Raw genomic sequence first — 22,027 nt, 5'->3', positions numbered from 1 at the left:
TGTGGTTAAAAAAAATAAAAAATGCTGAAACAACCTATTTTGATATGCTGTGACAAAAACTTAAATTTTTCACTCCATCATTCCTGATTTTCAAATTTATATTAGCAAAATAAATAAAAATGAAATCCCCACCAAATATTTTGAAATGATCGTAATTACATGTTTTGCTCACACCAGTTCTCATTATCGTAATTATTACTGCGAATACATTTCAAGATTCCTCTCCCTCTTGATTTGTGAATGAAAATAAGACAAGATTATCCCTTCCTCCCCTTGTCCTGACCAATTTGCTGGGGCTGGGAAAACTGTTTTTTCACCCTTCATGTTAGCAGCTCGTCACTGACACCTTCTGTTATTTTGTTTGTGTCTGTGCAGACTGCTGCATTTTTAAATCCTTTAGCCAAGCAGCCTTCTTACACATCCTAGATCAATGTTGCTTAGAGGACTACTGCAATCGATTCCTGCCCTTTTCTTGAATGAAGTGCTCAACGCAGCACTGGCGACTCTGTTTTAAATATGGACAACACATCAGGCACAAAGCACACTAAGCATTTTGCAACCCTAAACTTAACGGCTGCTGGGCTCTGAGCCCAGTCCGATGGGCACTACATGGCAGGCTTCCTTTGCGAGCCCTGTAACACTACTAGGAACCCACACCCTGAGACTCCAGTATGCGTAAGTCAAGAAAAAGGGATTTTGACACCTCTTTTAGGTAGCTGTGCAGAGGCTTTTTTTTCATGCTAGCTGTGAATACAAACAGAAGGCCACAGAGTCCAGGGTGATTTTTGCAGCCACCCCGCCTCACCACCCAGGAAAAATATATATATATACATATATATATTCTTTTTTTGTGTGGTTTTCAGAATATTGGATTACTAAGAGTATGATAAGTGATGGCATGAGTGATGAGTGATGAGTGACAGAAAAAGCATAGGCCATGTATATCAAACTAACCCATTTTAAGACTTGCAGACCTTGGGAGACATCTATATTTGAAGCCATATGTAGTTGCAAAGGAGTTAAATGCTGTTCTCTGATTGATACTCAGTCATAAGGTTTGGTCAAGGGCAGCAGCATTCCTTCYATTTATTCTGCATAAAGTGTGCGCATGGGATGTTTGGTAAAATACAGATGAACTGTTCTGCTCTGCAGTAGGCACCTGCAAACAGCTGGATTTTGGAAAGGCACAGGGAGTCTTACCTCTCTCCCTGAAAACTCTTACTCTGTCTTTTCAATAGCATGTGGAAAGATGAGTAAAAGGAGTGAGCTTTCAGACACCCCCAGCCTAAATCAGCATCTCTCCAACTGCTGCTGGGAGCTCATGTTGTGACAGGTCATTGCAAGATCCATAAACACAAAGATGAAAGCAATTGAACCTCCTGAGGGAAAGGCAGAGAGGATAAAGCTGGAGGTAGCAGCAGGATACTGTGTGGTGAGAGGGGAAATCTRGAAAGAAACCCTGAGATTTAGTCTTCCCTGCCTGGCAGGGCTTGAGCTGTTCTTGTCTCCCTTAAGTAGGTGTGCTGTTCCTGTAATGGGGTTGTTATCACTTGAAGGCTAATTATCCTTCCTAGCAAAACAGACAAAAAAAGGAGGTGTTAGGAGAGGGTGAAGTTCTAATGAGGTGAAAGCTAGCAGGGATATACAACAGGGCCTCTCCTCATCCTGTCCTAAAATACCTATCTGAAGAGATCCTCCTACTCTACCAGAGAAGGGAGAAAAATACACCACTATYCTATACTATTGTACCTTATCCTATCCCGCAGATAACTACTTCCTACCTCTCAGTGTTCTCTAGAGATGGCTCTTATTCTTCACAGCATCTGAGCTCCGGATGGGTATGTCCAGAATGAACACACAAGGAGACGGCCATAGCTCTTTGGCTCTCGAAGTTTGAGCTTTACTGTAAATCCAAACAGGAGGGGCTCAGGTAAGGGGAGATTAATTTTAGTTCTCTTATCTGTGATGAAGCATAACCAATACAGGGAAAATGTTCCATTCAAAAATCTTTCAGAATGAAAATAATGTTTTTTCTTAAATATAAATTTGGGGGGTTTTGACCAAAAAAAAATCTCAAATGCCAATTTAATCCCTTTCCATTAAAAAATGGCTTTGAATTACTACTGTGGTGCTTGTGGAGGATAATAATTCTTTCGTGTAATGCCTCTGTCCTCTCATCTAGTGCAGAGTGTCATAGCATGATTTCATCTCTATCAAGGCACTAAGGTAGCACCTCATGCCATCACCATGATACACATCTCTGCAGGCAGAAGAGTTACTCCATTGAATTTTGCAAGCTATTTTTAGCTTTCATCATTTGCTCTGCATTAGAATTAGATAAATGTAGCTGAAATTGAAGTTTAGTAATGCAGCACTATTTAGTCCCTATAATTACAATATATGGACACAACTCACTATTGGGAACTTTGAAACTTGTGCTGCTGTTTCTTTGGAATACTCCCCTAGCTACCATGAATAAGACCTGTAAGTCAAGCAGGCAAGCTCTGTCAAGCACAGGGAGACTATACCCTTGACTCTTTGATCTATAATATTCATTAGTATCCTGCACATTCCCAAGAAATTGTTCCTTTGATTTTCATCTGGTTTTGTTTAAGTGTGTTTGAGTTCATGGGATGTTTTGATTGTCTCTTCAATATTTTTACACACAAACCCTCTATAGGCAGCTATAAAGCTGCCATCTGAGTCTGAAATATATACCAAGCATGCTGGGGTTTTCCTCCCTAGAGAGATCCTGTTTTCTATGAAACACTGAATAAAATTCATGTTAGTGTTTCAAAGCCAAATAATAAAAAAAAAAAGAAATGGCTTTTGCAGGATCAAGAGAGTCAAATCTAACTATCTTTACCAGCATTAAGTCATCCAAGCAATGTTCTCCGTACGACAATAAAAATAACGTTGCTGTTAGCCTGTACAATTCATCCTCAGATTACACGACAAATATCAGAGAGGTTTGCATTATATGCAAGGCTTACCCACTCTGGACCTAAAGAGGCATAGAGCAGGAATTGTCTTGTACAACAGAATGGCAATAAACACTGACTAGAGCTTATAAGCACCACTGCATGAGGGATGAGGAACATTTTTGGTGGCTATAATTACTATCCTATCATTGCTTCTGGGCCAACCTAAATCTCTGATTCCAGGCTAGGGACCAGTGCCATTGCTTTATTRCTATTGATGTCCTTTGAGGGAACCCCAAGGATCGTCTTCAAGATGAGAATGACCACTAGCTTGAGCAGCAATACCATAGCATGTAGGTCTGATGTACGCATGACACTGGAAAGCATTTTCATTGCCTCTGGTAGGGCCARCAATTGCCCCATGGAGAGTAGGTGGCCCCTTGAGTTTTCCAGTGTCCTTAGCAGGTGACCTAGGTGACCTGTCAAAACTCTTATAAGATTTTGTCATTACCTGAGCAGGCAGCATTGTGTGAGGAAAGTGGGCAAAAGCCATTTATGCTGTATCACCTCTCTGCTTTGATACACAACCTGGAACTTTCCCCTTGGGAAATCATGTTTTCATCAGTGATTTAGACTACAGAAGTGCTCAGATGCACTTTTGAAGATCCACCCACCATTATAGAAGGATGCAGTGATAACCCCTTATCATGGGTTGGACAGGCTACCATCTTCTGTAAATTCCATTACAAAAAGAATTAGCTCCAGACTGTGGATTTTTGCCTCCCTGATACCCTCCTTTCCCCCCTCTCTCTCCTCCCCCCCCCTCCCCCCACACCAAAGATCTGGGTATCCAGACAGGATAATTCAGGACACACGCAGCAGCAGTATGTTAAAGGCAATCCATGCCCCCAGGATTTTCCAGAGGTTTGCATTAGAGACCAATAAAGTGTGCTGCTGTGAAGTGACTTACTTCTGTCTTCTGATGATGGATGAAATGAAAGGTTCAGCTCTTGCTGAAGAGCAAAATTTTAGACGTGTGATGCACAGTGCTGCCCTAACCAGCTACACTGGAAGGATTTTCTGATGCACTTGTTGGGACCTGCTGCATCAAGCAATTTATTCACTACTAAAAGCAGCAATATTCTGTAACAGATATACAAATTTCAGGCACTATACTGTGTGTATGCTGGCATTTAGGTATTAATGAAGAATACAGCTGCTGTTGTCATGACATGGTGCAGTTACTCACAGTTATTTGAGATCCTTGCAAAATGAGAACAAATGCTCAGACTTTGGAAGGTGTGCCATCATTATTTAGTTTATAATATACAGTAGACATAACTTTAAGAACTGCAGAAAAGTCAGTTCTCTATCACAGGCTTTGACAGAATAAAATTCAGACGAGGAATTGCCCATAGGGAGCAGGTATAGGATTTCTCAGCAGAGATTGCTGAAGAAAGGAATTAAAATATGTTATTTGTTGACTCCATCTGTCCCAGCTCTGGCACATGACATTGAACATTGGTCAACGTGGAGCAGGGAGCATAACTAGCTTCCTCTGAGCCATGTAAGGATACTGAGGCTCAATTAGGGGAAGAAGTTGGGAGTCCTCGTTTTTCACACCCTCCTCTTCTAGCAAGATATAACCCAGACATTTGCCACCTTTTTATAATTCAAGTAGAGAAGTTCTTTCACTTTAAACAGTGTTAYAGCTTTGGTGCAAGTCATTTATTTTTATGGTCTGGCATCTTTGAGGCAATAGAGAAAAGGTTGTTACTCTTTCCAAAAATGGCCTCCATCACTGGAATCAAATACTGTGCGCCATCCTCGTGATAACACGGGACACAGGTGAAGATCCAAAGCTGAATCAAGGGGATTTTTTCCGATGACTTCCTTGAGAACTGGCTAAGGCCTTTTTTTTAGACGCTTTATGAATGCTCAGGATTAAATGTTTCTTTTTTATGGGGTTATTACTGTGTAGGTCTGATGTGCACAGGACAGTGGAAAGTATCTGTACTGCCAGCCCTTCACTTGGACCAAATGTAGTTTGGTAGTTAGTCCTAGGCTGGAGAAGGTTGTCTGAGCTGTAATCAAAACAGTTTAAACACTGAACTGAAGAAGGAATAGGGCTGTACAGTCCTTTAGGAGARATATAGGGGGCTACTTACCCTCTGCATGCCAGCGACTCTCGTGTAGAAGGATGAACCAGATASAGCTCAGCACATGTATCTTACTTGAGGACTAAACTTTACATAAACTCTTAAAGCTCTTAATGCACTTTTTAGGCCAGCGAGCAGGAGATTCCCTCCAGGCTGGTAAGCATTGCATTTACTGTCTCTGTTTTCATCAACATCGTTTGGGGAAAGCTGCATCTTTTTGCCAGCAGCATCGCTGGAGGGAAAGGCAAGAACCTGCACTTCCCAAGAGGTTCCCAGCAGCTTTCAAATGGCTCCATCACGTTGCATTTTGCAACTTTATTGATCCATCACTAACAAACAAGTGAAGAAACCTTAAGCTAAGAGAATGGCATTAGGTAGCCCCGCGATACACAATTTTGGTTTGTACTTTTTCCTAACTGGTGATTTTAAAAGCTGGCATGGCTTTAACAAGGGATTTGAATAATAAATGGGAAAAGAAGCCACTTGGGGTGCCAAATATGAAAATAACAGCAATGGAGTTTGGGAGAACATCCTCTGTCACTGTAGGTTATAGCATCCTTTCTTAGCATCAACTATTGGCAAAACTGGTGGGACAGGATCCCATCCCAGGTTACCTCTACCAGTCATACTTGGTGCAGAAACTGCAGGTGCAGTTCTTCTGTGAGAAAACAGAAAAAATATTAAGGCTTCCTGGCAGAGGAGCATATCAGCAATACAACTAAAGAGTGAAGCTCTATAAATATTTTGCTTCCTTTGAAATCAAAGAGAACTTCACAACTGGCCAGTCTACACACTTTTGCAAATCTCACTTCTGCAGTGGTATAGTTAATAAATAATTGTATGGGGTTTTTTTAACTTCTGATTTGAGAATGGCAGGTCTTTATACACTTTAAAAGATTTCAGTAGGACTTTTTTAAATAAATAATGGGGCAGAAGCCTTATATCTTGAGCTGAAGCTCCCAAAATATATTTTTCAAAAGATAGATTTGTATGTAGTTGGATATTTTCCAGAGTACTCTGCCTGCTTTGCTCTGGAGAGGGTCTAACCAGGTAGCGGACAGCCAGGCACCCTAGAGGGATCTTTGTCACTAATGAGATTTTTCTGCTGCTCTTTTTTAAGAGCAGAGAGGTAGGAAGGAAGCCCATGTTTCTGATAGGCTGTGAAGCCCAGGCAAGGCCTCTTTTCTGAAATATGAGCAAAACTGAGTATGTTCAACCCAGTAGACCACTACAGCTGAGCCATTCTTGCTGTGGAAARGAGAGGGGGACAACTGAGACAAGGGAGAAAGAGTGGGGACAAGGGGTGCAAGGGGTGCAAAGAGTGGCATGAAGGTAGTGAGCCAACGCTCTATCTTCAGATGCTCCTTCTTCTTCCTCAGAAATGGCAACAGCAGCCAGCTGGTGCTCCAAGATTTGCCATGGGTTTCCTCCAAGGGCTGGTACTACAGCCTCTTAGTATACAGCAATCTGCAGATTTACCCAAAAGCACTCCTGCAAAACTGGCAAGAGCCATTAAGCTTTCAGGAATAGTGGTTCCTGCTGTGGGTAAGGGAACAGCATAGATGATTGTAAATACAGCATGTTCCACCAGCTCTGCTGTAGTCTGTAGGAACAAGTAGTCATTTTGTCATAGTTYGAATTCAGTAAGTGTTCCTGGGCTCTTATTATGCCCTTAAAGGGGGACACTTTTAAGATGCTATATACCCATTATTTTCTGCTGCATCATCGGATGCTATCTTTCATGTTCGCTCTTCTTGCAGTGACTTGTGCTTGCCACTGTGAACAGGTGAAAAAAGCAGATACCTTTTGCAAATTGATTTAAGACACACTAGGGAACAAAAGAAAATCAATTACAGTTAAAATATCTGAAAATCAAAAATCAAACTCAAATTCACTTTAATGACTCCTTCTATCATCCCTTTTAATTCAAAGAGAGCTTCTTTAGTTGAAAAGGCTATTATCATCAACAAGTGGCTTTCTTTTTAAAAAAAGAAACCGTTAAGTGCTGAATGTTAGCCAGTTTAATTGGCCGAGATTAAACATGCTTTTATGGAAATGTAACAACTACCCAGAAGGGAGAGAAAGAAAGAAGAATAAAAAACAAAAGCAATTTCTGCCTATGAGATCTGTTTTATGTGTTGAAACATAGTAAGCAGTATCACTAAATCATTCTGCTCCTGTGTCTCAGTAGCTTAGTTTGAGACCATTTTCCTGCATTCCCACTGGTTCCCTGTTACAGCCTTGGATTATTTTGACCCAAACTAAGGGTGAATTAGTCCCTAAATGGAGAGTGATAAAAGGTCAGGTGCTTGGTATTTGACATGAAGGCCCATGAAAGAGAGCAGAAAGCAGGACCAAAATACGAAGATCCAAGTTCATCCTAGTAGTACTACATTAACTAGTTGCCTGCTTCCAGTCCACAGCAAATGTGATGTTCAAGAGGAAAATCCCCACTGAAGTGCTTTAAGCCAAAACCTCATATTTACAATGAACTAAAAATGGCTGGTTACTGCTGTTCAGCTTATGAGCTCACAGGACACAGTACATCCTGTGTCATTGCTCATTTTCCATGGCTCCTAGTTGATGCCCTCATCTCTTTGCCATGCTTCCTGGCTGGACATGAAGCACCCAGCAGAGGTAATAGATAGTTGCAGAAGGATAGTGCAATGTGCCAGTTCTCAATATTCACTCCTTTGACTACAGATCTTTCCCGGCTGGAGCTATTCATAGAGACCCTCGAAAGTCCAGCTGGAAACTGATGGTGACTCTGACTGTGCAGGTGTGTGCTGCTGTGACTCTGGGAAGCCTCCTGCAGACAAATTGGAGTCTCTTGATTCTGCACACACTGACCCTCAGCACCTGCCTCCAGCCTGTTTCCTTGCTGAGTTGTGACGTTAGCTAATGTGTTCTTGATTGCTGCTGCACTTAAGCAAATGAACTAATGAAAAGTTGCTAAACACAGAGCAAACAGTTAATTAAACACTTTATTTTCATGCTTATAAAAGGAAAATATGCCAAAATGTGACTTTCTTCCTCTGCCCAATTTGCCACCTCTCACACATTTTCATCAGCAAGGCACCTGCTCTAATAATGACCTGCCTTTCATAACATATAGACTTAATGGCTCAATAAACACTATTGTGTGACAAATATGTTCAGTTAGTCTTTCAGTCTCGCATTACCTGTTAAAAAATTTTTGTTGGGGCTCTGTTTTACAGAAATATAAGTCCTGGACTTAGCACAGGCTAGAAGATAGCTCCCCTGCTCATGTCTATAAGGTCAAAATATTCTTCCTAGCAGAGTCTTCCTAATGACAGGAGTTGATAGGGCTTGGAATTCATTCACCTTTAGCTTCTATACTCTTTGAACTATCCAGAATTGTCATGAGAACATTTTTCCTAGTATTAAAATTTGTATCCTAAGAACTATGTTTCAGAAGTGTATAAATGCCTTAGTGAGAATCAGAGACCCTGTGTCTATGTAGTCTATGCTACAAATGAGCAGCAAGGAAATTCAACTCCATTTAGGATGTGAGAAACTGAGGTGCAAGAAGAGGGAGGGACTACAGGTTGCCTAGGTTTTGAAATTAGAGTTCCTAATTACATAAACATTCTTTCTCAAGGATGTATTCTGTAAATCCCTCTTCAATAACCCTTAATTTTCAGGAGGCATCAAAGTCAGTAGGAACATTGCTTCTAGGCAAAAGCTTATACTAATACTTTTAGCCAGAAAGCAATTTTGTTTTACATACTTTGAAGAAAATATCTGGTGAGTCATCTCAAGCCTGCAAAGTTTAGAACAAAAGGAAAAAAAAGAAAAAAACAAATTGAAGTTAGTTTTCCTGAAGATGCTCTTTAGTATTTACATAATGGATTTGTATTTCTAAAAAGAAAATTTTGCAGACCACTGAACCACAGCAGAGAGACTAAGTGAGTTTGCTACTAAATCATTCAAAACAAGAGTTATTTAGCTTTTAGAAGAAGCAAAGCATATTGTTGCATAAGGCACTGAGAAGACTATTACAGTTTTTGTGCATCATTAAAGCAAAGCCCCAAAATAATCCCTTAGTACATAGGTCGGGAAACCGTAGCCTGTAATGAAGTTATGAATATTTATTACAGCAGAACTACAGCAAGTGAGAAGTAGTTTGGGCCTAATAGCCTATAATACAGTTGGGTGGATAATCTGAATACCGAAAAGTCAAGAATCTACCAAAGCTAAATAGCAGAAAGCTACTATGCAAGTAAGACAGCTAAGAATACGAAAACTTATAAAACATGTAAATATCCCCACTGAGTTGGCCCAATTAGGAGGTCAGCAGCAAGTAGTGAAATGCCATCACCATCCTCTGACATTCACCATCCACTTCTCGAGGTCAAGCTAGTCTTGTGAAAGGTAGTCCTTGCTGGTCCTTCTCTCCTGACCTTCCTCAGACCATCTTTCAGCCCATCTCCTATAGGCCTCAGTTGTTCAGCACAAAACTTGAGCAGGCTGATCCTRTTCCCATCCACATACCAAAACTATGATCCCTATGTTCATGTATTGGAGATATGGGCACAGCCCACACTTATGCTGTTATCTGCCCTAATGGCATTAATGGTGTTTTCTGCCTTGTTCTTATAACCTTGCTCATAATTTCTTATGGACATTTTTGATTGTCTGACTCAACTGACATTTTTTACTCTAATTTGACTGATATTTTTCACCCTTGCTGAGCACAGGGACAATGTTGTCAGGGAAATCTGTAATGATTAATTTAGAACCTATACTGCATTGATAACTGGAGTTATTTCTCCTCTTGTGTCTTACTTTGCACTTAAAAAAACTGAATTTCATTTACCATTTTGTTTCTCAGCCATTGTGTTTCATCCATCTGCAACTATCTGTACCATTAACTTCAGGACTGTCGAATCTAAATAAGTTTGTGTTACTGCAAACACTGTCATTTCACTACTCTACTTTTCAAGATCATTTGTGAATGTCTTTAAGTCCCATGGGTAAGGGGTGTGTTTGGGGTTTTTGTTTGTTTTAATTTGTTTTTTTTGTTTTTTTTTGTTTTTTTTGAACTTTACAGGTCACCCTTCTGCATTGCGTAAAGTGACATTTTATCACTTTTAATAATCAGATGTTAATTTATGGGAAGATTTTCTATCTTATCTCACAATGACTTAATTTTTAACCCCATTTACTAAGGGACCTTTCCCAAAATTCTTGAAAATCTAAGCACATTTTATCAGCCTAAGGCATCCTTTTCAATCTCGCTCTTCTTCAGAGAGCTCTAACATGCATAACTTTCTCTTCCACTGATACTTCAGTTTTAGACCTTTTTTTCCAGACTCATTCCCTGTTTGGGAATCTGTTGATTTCCCCCAGAATGAACACCAAGGTAAATAATTCATTTAGCTTTTTTGCTGCATCCTCTCTTCACTGAGTGCTCAGTAACATTCTAATGCTACTACAGTTTGGAAGCTGCCAATAACTCTCAAAAGGTATTAAATGGAGAACTATATTCATCTCTTGTTGCTTCCAGAGGGAGCAATCCAATCAGTCTGTCTGCATATTTATAAGTTAACCACGCCAACTCCTCACTCAGGACAGAAGTCCAGATCTGCAGAGTACTCTTAACCTTGAAGTCCTTGTGACTGAGCTGTCATTTAGTCACATCAGGTTATTTGTTTCTACATCACATAAATGGGTATTTTTATTTCATTTCTTCTATAGAGTTAGTGTTAAAAGACTTGTTCTTTTTGAAAAATTCAGAAGGCTTAACGTGTGTCACATCATAGCGACACTTTACCAATTTGTTAGGTTTTGAGTTTTGCCTTACTTCAGTCCTGTCACACGTGTTTGTCTTACTTGTTTCGTGGGAGCACTGTGAAATACAAAGCTGCGGCTTATGCTGCTGCCGCAAAGCACAGGTGCCACTGGGTGACTTGGAGCTTTGAGCCCTAACGCTGYGCAGCTCTGACCTCAGCGACTCAGAGGACCCAAAGGCGACTCAGGACAGCAGCCACAACTGGTTGCAATTACGTTGGTTAAAGACGTAACGAAGAGACTTTCAAGGTCTGCCTMACACTTGTGGTTGCACTGCTTCTTCTGTAGCACAGCACCACTGGTGACACAGACGTTGCCTGGGCTGTTCTGTGCTGACTCTTTCTACATTGGGACAGTCCTCCCCAAGCAGGTTCAGATGGCATGAGAGTAAGAGCAGACATTGACATACGGCAGGTCAGCCCCTGCTAGATCTCATCCTTTTCTCTTTTTGCCCAGGAATCGTACACAACAATAGAGTCCCTAAATCATATCCTTATGGAGGACAAACTGATATAGTTCTGCAATGCCATATCCTAATTAATGCTAGTTGAAAAGCATTTATACCATATATGATCTGAATCTCTAGGTTTCAAGCTAGTAAATCATCTTTTGAAGTAGACCTGTATACACAAACCACTTTTCATTGTAGAAAGTAGACCTTGGTGATAGTACTTTAATCGCATCTGCCCAAGGCTGCATTTCCTTAGTATTGGTCTTTGAAACTCAGCAGGGACTTTTAAATTTAATAAAGTAAAATATTCCATCTTCCGGTGGAGCAGATGGTTGGACATGGGGCCTTTTTTTTTTGGGGGGGGGGGGGGGGGGGGGGAGGTAGAGTTAGAAAGAAACATACTTATTTTCTTATCCCTTAAGGACTATACAAACTGCCTTGATCTAAATAATATAACCTTCTTGCTAACATTAATTAATCCTCTGTTATAGAAGCATGTTCTCCCAGAGTATTTCTTCTTCCCTCTGGCAATACAGTCAATCAGAAAAAGCAAAAGAAAAAAATCACCTCCGTCACACAAGTGTGTGCACACACACATACAGGGACACCCCCRTAAGAGTGTCTAGGAGAACCAGGAGCATGCAGACACCAGAGGTCTGCCACACTTCTCCTCTGAATAAAATTGTCTATTACCCACTGAGGATTCTGCAAGCCTGACTGCAAGATATGACACGGAAGTTAGGCTCCCTCTAGTCTGCAGCAGAGATAAAATCAATGGCTCATAGCTACTCACATTTATCAGTAGAAGTGGTCAAATTCTTTATCATATGTGACCAGTTTAAAAGGATTTACTTCTGCTTGATTTCTCTGTATTTTCTACTCTCAAGACAATGAGCAGATCATAGATTTTTGAAAAGCAATCGCTATTTAAACATTTTGTGGTATATTTTCTTCTCGTAGTGAGGACATATGTACCAGGGATGAATGATCTGAACAACTGACAGGAAGCCTGCATTTGGTTTTCCACTATAATTTGCTTAGCATTTATCATTAGGTGGTCCAGGGAAAAATAAGGAGTTTTTTCAGGTGTAACGAGTTACTGCACATCAGCTAACCAACAGTAAATGACCATGTAAGCTCTGCTATCTCATGTCAAATGTATGGTAAATGGTGTACTCCTGCTCCAAGGAGGTTTCTGACGGCAACAGAACTGGGTCCAGCAGCATCTCCTCTACTCCCTCCACCCCAGGGCAGCATCTTCCCACCCCACTTCACCTCTCGTCAGCGCAGAGCAGTGTGTGGGGCCACCTGGTGAACTTGTACAGAGGGACCCCAGCTAACCCTGCTGGAGGAAATATCCATACTGCTGCAGCCCCGAGCAGCAGATCTACAGCAGCCTGAGGTGAATTAATGGCATGCTAAACCAGCAGAAAATTAATCCAGCAGAAAAGTGGAAGCAGTTAATTGTTTTCCTGCTGGCTTAATGAGTTGAAATGGCTCAGCAATAGCCCTGAGGAGAGCTAGAATTAACAGGAGGGAGAGACATGTGCCTGGGACAGGGGGAAGGATGGGGTGACCAGTGATTACATTGGGGAARGGGTACCATGTGATAAAAGTTTTAATGAAAGACTTATGTTAATACAAATTTCCCCATATGTGAGCCTCCTACCTTTGGATGTTGATCATAGCTTGGCTGATGTGCAGYAACACATCAGACCATGATAATCTTGTGTTGGTGTCCCAGGTTTTCAGATAGGTCACCTGAATTACCTAGCATTGTACCTTGGCTAAACTTACGACACCGATGAACTACAAATAATACACAGAGATAAACAAACCAGGATGAAAACAGTGCTTCCAAATGCAGCAAAAACTGTTCTACAGACTTTTTTTATCCCCATAGTTCCCAACCAGGATCCCTGGTGACACAGACAAGCACATCAATGTCATAGTAAGTTTTGACTGTTTTTAGAAAGGGAAGGGGAAGGGAAAGGGAAAGGGAAAGGGAGTTTGGATCAGCATCAAACAAACTTTCCAAGTCCTTGCAATATCCTTCATGAAGCCTTTCTAAATGCTCCCCAAGGACAAGTTCCTGACCTCTCGCCCGTCCTCACAGGTGAGGATTCACTTGACTATCTCACGATATTCTACACCTTCCACCGCTGCACTGTGTCGCCTCAGGTACCAGTGTGACAGCCCTTCCCCGTCTCGGGAGGCAGCAGCAACCAGGCTGAAACCACAGAGCTGGACGAGGCAGGATCAGGCTCTGGATGGGCTTATCATGCCTCATTTTTGATTGATAACCTTGCACAGGATTGTGGAAGGCTTTATTTCTGTTATGAGCCTCTCATCAGAAATCACTCTAGCAGACTCTGAGACYAATCTCGATCTCCCATTTTCAGGCAGAAGACAGTACTTTTTAAAATCTGGTTAAATGGTTTAATGTGTTAACTGTGACCTCAACACTAACTAAATTTGACTAGCACTTTGCATTAGTAACCAAACAAAATATTTCAAACGCTTCTGAAAGATGCCTCTGTCCTGCGGAAGGTGCAGCCAAGCGTAGCAGCAGCTTGAGATAGGCAACTCTGGACGCTAACTTCCCCTCCCTGCCTGCCCTCACCTGCGCTGCACATCCTTGAGATGAGTACAGTACGGAGTAATGAATAAGATGGAATCCAAATTAGCAATATGAGAAGGCAGAAGATTTAAACCCTTTCTTGAAGCAACCTTGTAATCTGAGGCTAATAATACGCTAAAACTGTCACCCTCTTTGTTCCCCTCAGTGCTAGGTGCAGCMTCCAGTGGTACTGTTTTCCTATACTGTTTTTTCTTTTGTACCTAGGACTTCATCTGRTGCTGAATAGGGCAGTAGAGTTTTTTTCTTTAAAAGGTCTAATTCATGTCTTTGACAATGTTGCTTTCTTATGATGAGTGAAGCTGTATAACAGGAAAAAAAAAAAAAAAAAAAAAAAAAAAAAAAAAAAAAAAAAAAAAAAAAAAAAAAAAAAAAAAAACCACTGTCGTGACAATATGCCATAACAGAAGTTAATATGCTAAGCCCTTTGGCATTACCTGGCACAGAATGTTGGATTAGCAATGTATCCCTAAGCCAGAGCGTGTTAAGCAATTTGGTAATCACCATYGATTGTGCTCTTCTAGCAGGCTATTTAATGTTGCAATAAAACACAATATGACAGGTCAGACTCCAAATTAGAGCTCAATTTTCAGTACAATACCATAAGGGAAGGGTTGTCCCCTTTTCAAGACCAGGGTAATTCTGCAGAAGCCAACAGGGCAGCATTGCTTCTTACCAGCTCAGGCTGGGGCCATCTTCCAGCATAGACCTTCACTGAATGATTCTCAAAATCACTAGGCAAACCACAAGACCTGGAGATCCTGGAAGCACGTTCCCCCCTGCACATAGCCCTGTCACCCTCACTGCCGTGACATCACCAGACCTACCCTGCCAGTTCACCCCAGTACTTCCAGTACTGTTCCAGTGCATCTCAGCTTTTACGCCTTTGCTGATATTTCTCCACTCGGTTTTAAACAGACTCTGGCAGGCCTGTATTTTGCCGTAATCATTTCCCACTGGGACCAAGGGCAGGATAAGGTTGCCAGCTGGAGACAAATGTATCCAGGGTCTTTTATCAATGTTGTAACTGTCCCACATGTGCTTGGTTTTCATCTGTGCTCCTGAGCGCTCAGCACTGGTCTTTGATACCTCTTTTCCTACTRTCTCAGCTTATTCCTGCTTTTGCCCTTCAGTGTGTTGTAAGGATTGAAAGGGCACTTCTTACAAACCTGTGCACTGGACACGGCTTCAACACTCGAAATAGGGCACACTGAGATGCTATAAACAGATCCCCTTACTCCCTTCCCTAAAGAAATATAATTTATACATTTAAGGATTCCATTGTAAAATCCTTGGGCTAGCTTCACCTTTACCTCCTGCCTCCCTTCATACACACATGTGCATGTACGTGAACACAGATACATTTATATCTTGTCCATGCCTACTAATAACATCATCTGGCTTCTCTTAATTAAAGTGTTTGGGAAGAGATGGAAGAAAAGAGCATGAAAATGCTACTGAAACATCAAGTGACACTTAACAGTCAGGACATAAAAGTTTTCCAGGGAGGAGAGAAAAGGCTGACAGGAAAAAATTCTAATTTCAACTGGACATTTTTAAACTCAATCCTACCCCTAAGACAGAGAGATTTAAATACAAYCAATTATCTAATGAGTACATTAATATTAACCTACTTTGGAAGTTATTCCTTAAGAAATGGAGAAAGCARTTAGAGTGTAATTGCAGAAGCTGCAACAATTAACCCTTTTCAATGGATGAGAACAATAGTCTACTTCACTGTCACCACAGCCTGTGCTGAGAACATTTTATATGATCACACTAGGTATTTCTTTCTGAAGAATTCTTATGTCCTAAAGAATTTGTTTTCCCCAATCTCCTTGCCCTGGTTTTGTCTCTGGTATGTTTGCATTTGTACCACTGGCCATGCTTGTGACTCGGCCTTTTCCATCTTTCTCACCCTGGTCTTGCCAGAGTATGGACAATGGTCCATTCTCCTTCTTCRGACCAAAACATCTCCCAATTCCCTYAGTTTTCTGACCTCGGCTTGCCTATATTGCACCTTCCCCTCCGCACACCAGATACATGACCTTATTTGTTAGAAGAAGCTAGCCAGCCTAGTTGGGTATGTGGCGTGTTTCTGTACCACTTGGCAGGGCTTTACACCTAAACAAGCTCCCTTGGAGGATGTGCTCAAAGCCTTGGCTTTGCCTCAGGGGGTTACACATCAGATTTTGAGGACCTGTCTTTTGGAGTAGGCACCTAAACAGTTAGAAAATCTGCATCTCTCCATGTCTCTGGTCCCTGCTAAAGTCTGACTCATTAGAAGCATTAGATTTACCTCTGCTAGCAGTGAAAGAACCCAAAGAGAGCTCAACTCCTTGCTGAAGTTTAGATGGGGAGCAGTACTACAACTCCCCATCTGTACAATGRGGATAACAGTCCTTCTTTACCTCATAGGTGCAGTCAGATAAAGTGTAATGAAGATTATGAGATCTCAGTATATTAGCTTGCCATAGGAAGCAGAGCCATAGTAAATAGGACTGGAAAGGACCTTGAAAAATCCTCTGATCCATTATCTAAGACAAAAAGGTTGGCAAACAGAACTTTCTCCCTTCCTTGGCTTTCTATCTATCTTGTCTTTCCTTCACCTTTTTGCTTCCTCTGTCCCTTTATTCTTAGCTCTGTAGCCAGCTTCTTTAACCCTCTGAAGCAGCTGGGAATACAGTCTGACTGCAAGGTGCTACTGCTGGGGATAAAACTGATTGTAATAAATAAGGAGGCAGAAAACTGCTGCAGATGAAATAAAATGCAACGCATGAGTCATTAAATATTGAACCAAATTCAGGCTGCATAGCCAGCCTCAATCTGTTTTTACTGATGGTAAATGATGGGCTTATATAATTTCCAGCATCCTGATGGATGATACGACATCAGTTGTTTAGGTTGAGGAAGACAGAATGAAAAGGGTGTCTTTTAGTTTTCTGATTAAAAGGTCAATTCCTGCACAGTGCTGAGGACTCAGGAAGGATCAGTACCTTTCCAGATGGACCCTCAGTTTCTCCAGTATTAATGAAAGCTGCAGAATTTTGGAGCCCTTTGGTCTAGGCAGTTTGTAAAAGGTCCCCAAACGCAAGCTTGAGGATTGATTACACTTGTCTGGGTTTAATGAAAATGAACAATGTGGGTGGGTGCAGATTTTTATAATTACCAGGCCACGGAAATTGAAAATAGAGGACACATTCCCCAGACCTCTGAGACACAACTTCTCACCAGCCAGGTTCACCACCTCATGGTGTCTAAAGGGAGACATTTAACTGAAGAACCGCAGATCTGCTGTGCAGAAGAGAAAATAAAAATTAACCTCTGATCTACAAAATCACTGGAGCCACTGGCAATTAAGATGTTATTTAATAAGGTGACATGCTTTGAATCACTAAAATGAAGGGCTGGAGGAATCTCTCTGCCACATTGTTCCTTTCACCGATCTCAGAATAAGACATTGCAAGCCACATAAGGAGGTTAGAGAGATGTAATTAAATTAATAAAGCATGGCCTAGCTACTAGAGAGAAACACAGAGAGACAGAAAGAAAAGTGATTGTAGGTAATTACTGGACACACTGCTGTCATTTTTTTTCCTGCACTTGAGGCTGGTAATTTTTCACTACTCTTGTACTTGACAGGATCTTCAGTGAGAGATCACCAGCCAAGCCATAATTTTTCATCAGAAGTTAAAAAGAGGTTGGGAAGACACAGAAGTGTCAGCTTCCCTCAAAAATTAATCCTTTTTTTTTGCTAAACAACTGGAAATAACTTTTTTCTGATACCTTTGTTGAGAAAAAAATACCGTTTTCTGCAAAAATTCAAATTAAAAACAAAAAATAAGTTAATCAACCCCTTCCTTTAACAAACAGAAATTTATAAAACAGCTTTGTTTCAGGTGTTCTTTTTTGAATGATAATATGAGGATACCCTGCCTCTCAGTTCAGAAAGTGGTTACCTGAGATGCTTCAACAATGGCTGATGTTTGAACTGTGTGTGTTTTGACTGGTTTCTTGGCAGCTCCTTYTAATTCTTCCTTGCTGCAACCTGTATTCCTCTTTCCAAATCTATGAAGATTGTTAGTGGCCACTGGCAAGGCATTTTTACCTACTTATGTTTGAACTTTGCATAGCTCTACGGCAAAAGTCCTGATTTAAAGCCACTGGTGCCTGTGAAACTTCTCCCCTGGGCAGTGGATCAGCCCTTTGCTCCAGGTTTGACAGTCTAAGTCAGAAATATATGTTTGGATCTAAGCTTGGATATTCTKTGACTAGAATAACACCCTTTTCACAGCCTGCTCTCCCCACCCTCCTCAAATCCAWGATGTTAGTCTCAGCTTGTTCAACACCTTAAAGGGAAACTGATCTTGTAACTCATGGTCTGCTAGATGAGCTCTCAGGGCAATGATGTGCACCTTTTCACAATAAGCATGTCCAATGGTTACACAGGACACAAACCCAAGTTCAGGTAGCACAGTTAAATGTGGTCTTTGTAGGGAAGTAAAATACTCATATGTCTTTGGCTGGATCCCAGCTCTCACCATAGAATTCAGATCTGTGCTCAGACTCAGGGAATTTGAAAAATGTGAGAACTTTAGATCTAGGGATTTGGTTGAGTTTATCAGAAAAAGAAAAGCAACCTGAAAGATTTGGATCTATATCCTCATAATGGCCTTTTGAATTTCCCCAGAAGCAGGGTTTTTGATTCAGGCTCACCTATGTTCGCTCATCAGGTTTGCTTTCCTTCCCATTTAGAGCACGCATCTCATAACTTGAACTCCCTGACCTTGCTTTCAGAAGCTCTAGGGTGAATTACAACTCCTCCTAAGTTAAAAGTGCAGACAAAGTGAGGGAGTCTGTTTCTGACTKTGGTAAAACTTTCTTAGAAAGCGGGCCTTAAAATAGCACTGCTCTCTCTAGTCTAGTAAGATGGTTGTCAGTTCAGACTTGGAGTAAAATGTTAAAGTAGTCTGCAAAAAATTGTGTTTATACTACATGATTTGTGGAAAGCAGACTTCAGTCTGCTGGGTCTATTTATAGCAGCACCCCTAGGCCTCCCAGGTGAGAGAAGTCTCAACCTATGCTAGCTGTTACAGAGACAGAGAGACGGCTGCTTCTCTAGACAGCTCAGATTTTTTTTCTCAGSAGGACATATGGGGAAACAGAGGCACGATGACCCATCAGAGAGGAATCCAGTTTTCCTGATTCCCAGCCTTGAACACCACATGATTCCATCAGAAATGAGAGATTAAAAACAGCAGGCAGAACTTAACTCGAACTTTTCCTAGGGGACTGCTGCTATTTCCTATTCTGTGACTGCCTTCTCCGGAAGCTAGTATTAAGAGGACGATGCTGATTTTTCACTCTCACAGCAGAATGGCAGCAGGCAGGAATAGCAGGTCATTTCTATCCTTTGCAGATATTCAGATCTTGCTCAGACAGATAGCCACGCTGGGAAAAAGCAGGAATTGTGGAAGACTGACCTTAGCGTTTCTTTTGTCCGATTGCTACCCATTAACTGGGTTAACGTGCCCTCTCTGTCTCTCTCTGTCTCTCTCTCTCCCTGTGCGGCTGAAGCAACATAGCCTTCTGGAAGAAAACAGGCATGCATATTCATGGGACACCTTGTGATGAATGCTATAATCAACTTCATGCTTTGAGGTTTTGTTAGAAGTGGGAATTTTACTGTCATAACAAACCCCCTATAAGCTCAAATTTGGGTTAAGAAAAAGTGTTTGACTTTCCCTTGATTTAGTGCAGAACAAGAATGCTGTTCACTTGAGCAGTCGCACTAGGACTTTTTCTGCCTGTGGTTCTGAAAAGGAAACTCTTTGAGTATATTACACAGTTGAGTAAACAAAAGGAAGTACTGCAGCAGAACTGGAATAAAAAGCCCCGAGGCTGAGAGAGAACAAAAGGAAGAGGATACATTTAAAGACCTCGCATTTAAGAGAATTGCAGATAACCTGTGACTGCTAATGTTTCTATTGAAAGTCATTTTCTGAGCACACTGTGTGGATGGATCCTGGATTTCTTGGGAACTGAGGGCTGGTTTACAGCATCCTTGTGATAACACTCAGTACCTCACAACACTGGCACAGATTCGTATAACCCTTGGTCAGAAGCAGTCTGAGGTGTGTAAGGCAATATAGCAAACAACAAACAGGACAGCAGTCCCAATAGCTTCCACAGATGCCCAGCTACATTTTCAGGTGACTCTTGTCCTGAGACGCACAAAGGGGTGAAACTCTCACAAAGATGAGCAGTTGTGCCTAAACCTAAGGTCTGAAAATGTATCAGTGGGAGGAGCAAGACAGATTCTCAGTATTCTTTAAACTACTTAATTAGAGATCCCCAATCAAATCAGCAAGGTCCAGATCTGAACCAGAAGCTGGGTTTGGAAGAGTTTGGAGAAATTTTCCTATCATGAGCTGGGGACTCCATCTCCAGAGTTCAGGCTAAGACCCATTCCTATGAAGATGCTCTTCCAGCTCTACCAGGCTCTCAAAACCTCCCATCTACTCCTGGCGCACCTCTGGCACAGGCACTTACACCAAGGCATAGCCCCTAAGCATGTGCCCTCTCACAGGCTTTGAACTGTTTCTACTTCTTCTTACAAGGGTAATGAGGGAAGCGTGTGGCTAGAAAGAGCACAGCTGTGCTTTCAAAACTGTRTATTGCACCGGTGTAATAAATCTGCGGATTCCAGTACTGTAAGAGAGGTAAAACCTAAACATTTGCCTGCATTAAGTGTTTCAGTCACTGATCAGCTGCAGAGACAGTCTATGTTTTGACCAGTATGAGGGAGTTGCCAGTTGGACCAAGCTCTCCCAGGAGGATGAACAGGGCGATGTCTGAATCCCAGGTGTCACCGTGAAGCCGTCTGCCGAGCCGCTGCTCAGCACTGTGAGATACAGGCGGTTGTGCTCATGCCTGGAAGCTGAMAAAAAAAGCAACTGGCCAAGCTCTGTCACTGCTACCCAGGGGAACTACAGGTGCATCCATGGTCAGACTCTCATTTCTGGACTGGAGTGGATGTTTGTGTGGGCTTTGGTAAATCCCTTGGTTAAAAAAGAGAGAATTGCCACGTGGAGGATGCAAAGCAGGTTGGAAAGCACATAACCGACAAATTCTCTCTCCCCCCCCCTTCCTATATAGTTTGGTTAAAATCCTGGCTAATTTCCCAGTTACTCTATTGGGCCAAAAATGCTGCTGTYATGGTTAGCAAGGCATGACCTGTGGGGACAGGACGTATCCCCTCGCRGAAGAGAAAGCAGGCAAGCCTTTAGGCACACAGTTCCTCCATCAGCCCCAGCAAAGAAGCAGGGATGTCACGCTGTGTCACAGGTTAGAAACAGTGCCCTCGGGTTAGCCTCATTACGCTGATCAATTAGGCATTTTAGAGGAAAGGGAAGTTGGTACCCAAGAGGAGTAGAAAGGCTATTAACAAGGGGAAAAAAATTACAGGAGCTGAGAGAGACCAACAGTTAGTATCTGCGAATCAGCGAGAGGTTAGTGGAGGGCAAAGTGAGAAGGAATTTGTCACAAGACATAAAATCAATGTATCTGTTGATTTTCCTTTGTGTTTATGTAGCTGTGCATCCGTGCAATACCCTGGCACGGAAGAAACCTCTGTCAAGAGAAGATCCTGCCTTATCTCCACTCTCAGGAAGCGCTGCACCCTTTTCCGCAAGCAAAGCCCAGATGCACGATATCAAGCTGATCTGCATTTCAGTCGAAATTTTGCAATGCGTTCCCCAGCTGTTAAATTTCAGCCTTAGGGATTCACATTTGGGGTGAATGGCAGCTCTTCACTATACTTGCTCTCCTCTGAAGGGGGTATTTGTTTGAGCATTCACTACATTTGGCTTTCTTGTTTGTGCCTTTGGTTTGAATAATTGCCTTAATCTGAATTTCAAGGCTGATACTCTGCCTGATCCTCTTCTGTTCACTTTTGTATAGTGTATTGCAGTCAGCTTTCTGACTTTTTGTTTTAATTAAAAAGTACAGAGCCTTAACAAGTCACTTCTAGATCAAATTTATT

The 22,027-nt window shown here is 41.7% G+C and overlaps 1 protein-coding gene across 7 annotated transcripts in view; it reads left to right on the top strand.

Moving 5' to 3' along the window:
• Window positions 1-22,027, top strand: part of GYPC (glycophorin C (Gerbich blood group)) — a 142,701-nt gene that overhangs the window by 53,745 nt on the left and 66,929 nt on the right. For 4 of the 7 annotated variants that reach the window (XR_014896578.1, XR_014896576.1, XR_014896580.1 and 1 more), the window contains exon 4: window positions 1,767-1,930. The gene's annotated coding sequence lies outside the window, so the exon portion shown is untranslated. Of the gene's footprint in view, window positions 1-1,766; window positions 1,931-10,415; window positions 10,467-12,533; window positions 12,748-21,577; window positions 21,984-22,027 lie in introns of those variants that run through there. The other 3 variants (XR_014896575.1, XR_014896577.1, XR_014896579.1) reach the window with 3 other exon arrangements.

The sequence above is a fragment of the Rhea americana genome, unplaced genomic scaffold (assembly GCF_003343005.1).
Source record: "Rhea americana isolate MKP2758 unplaced genomic scaffold, rheAme1 scaffold_33, whole genome shotgun sequence".
NCBI lineage: Eukaryota > Metazoa > Chordata > Aves > Rheiformes > Rheidae > Rhea > Rhea americana.
This window is presented reverse-complemented; position numbering and strand designations above follow the sequence as displayed.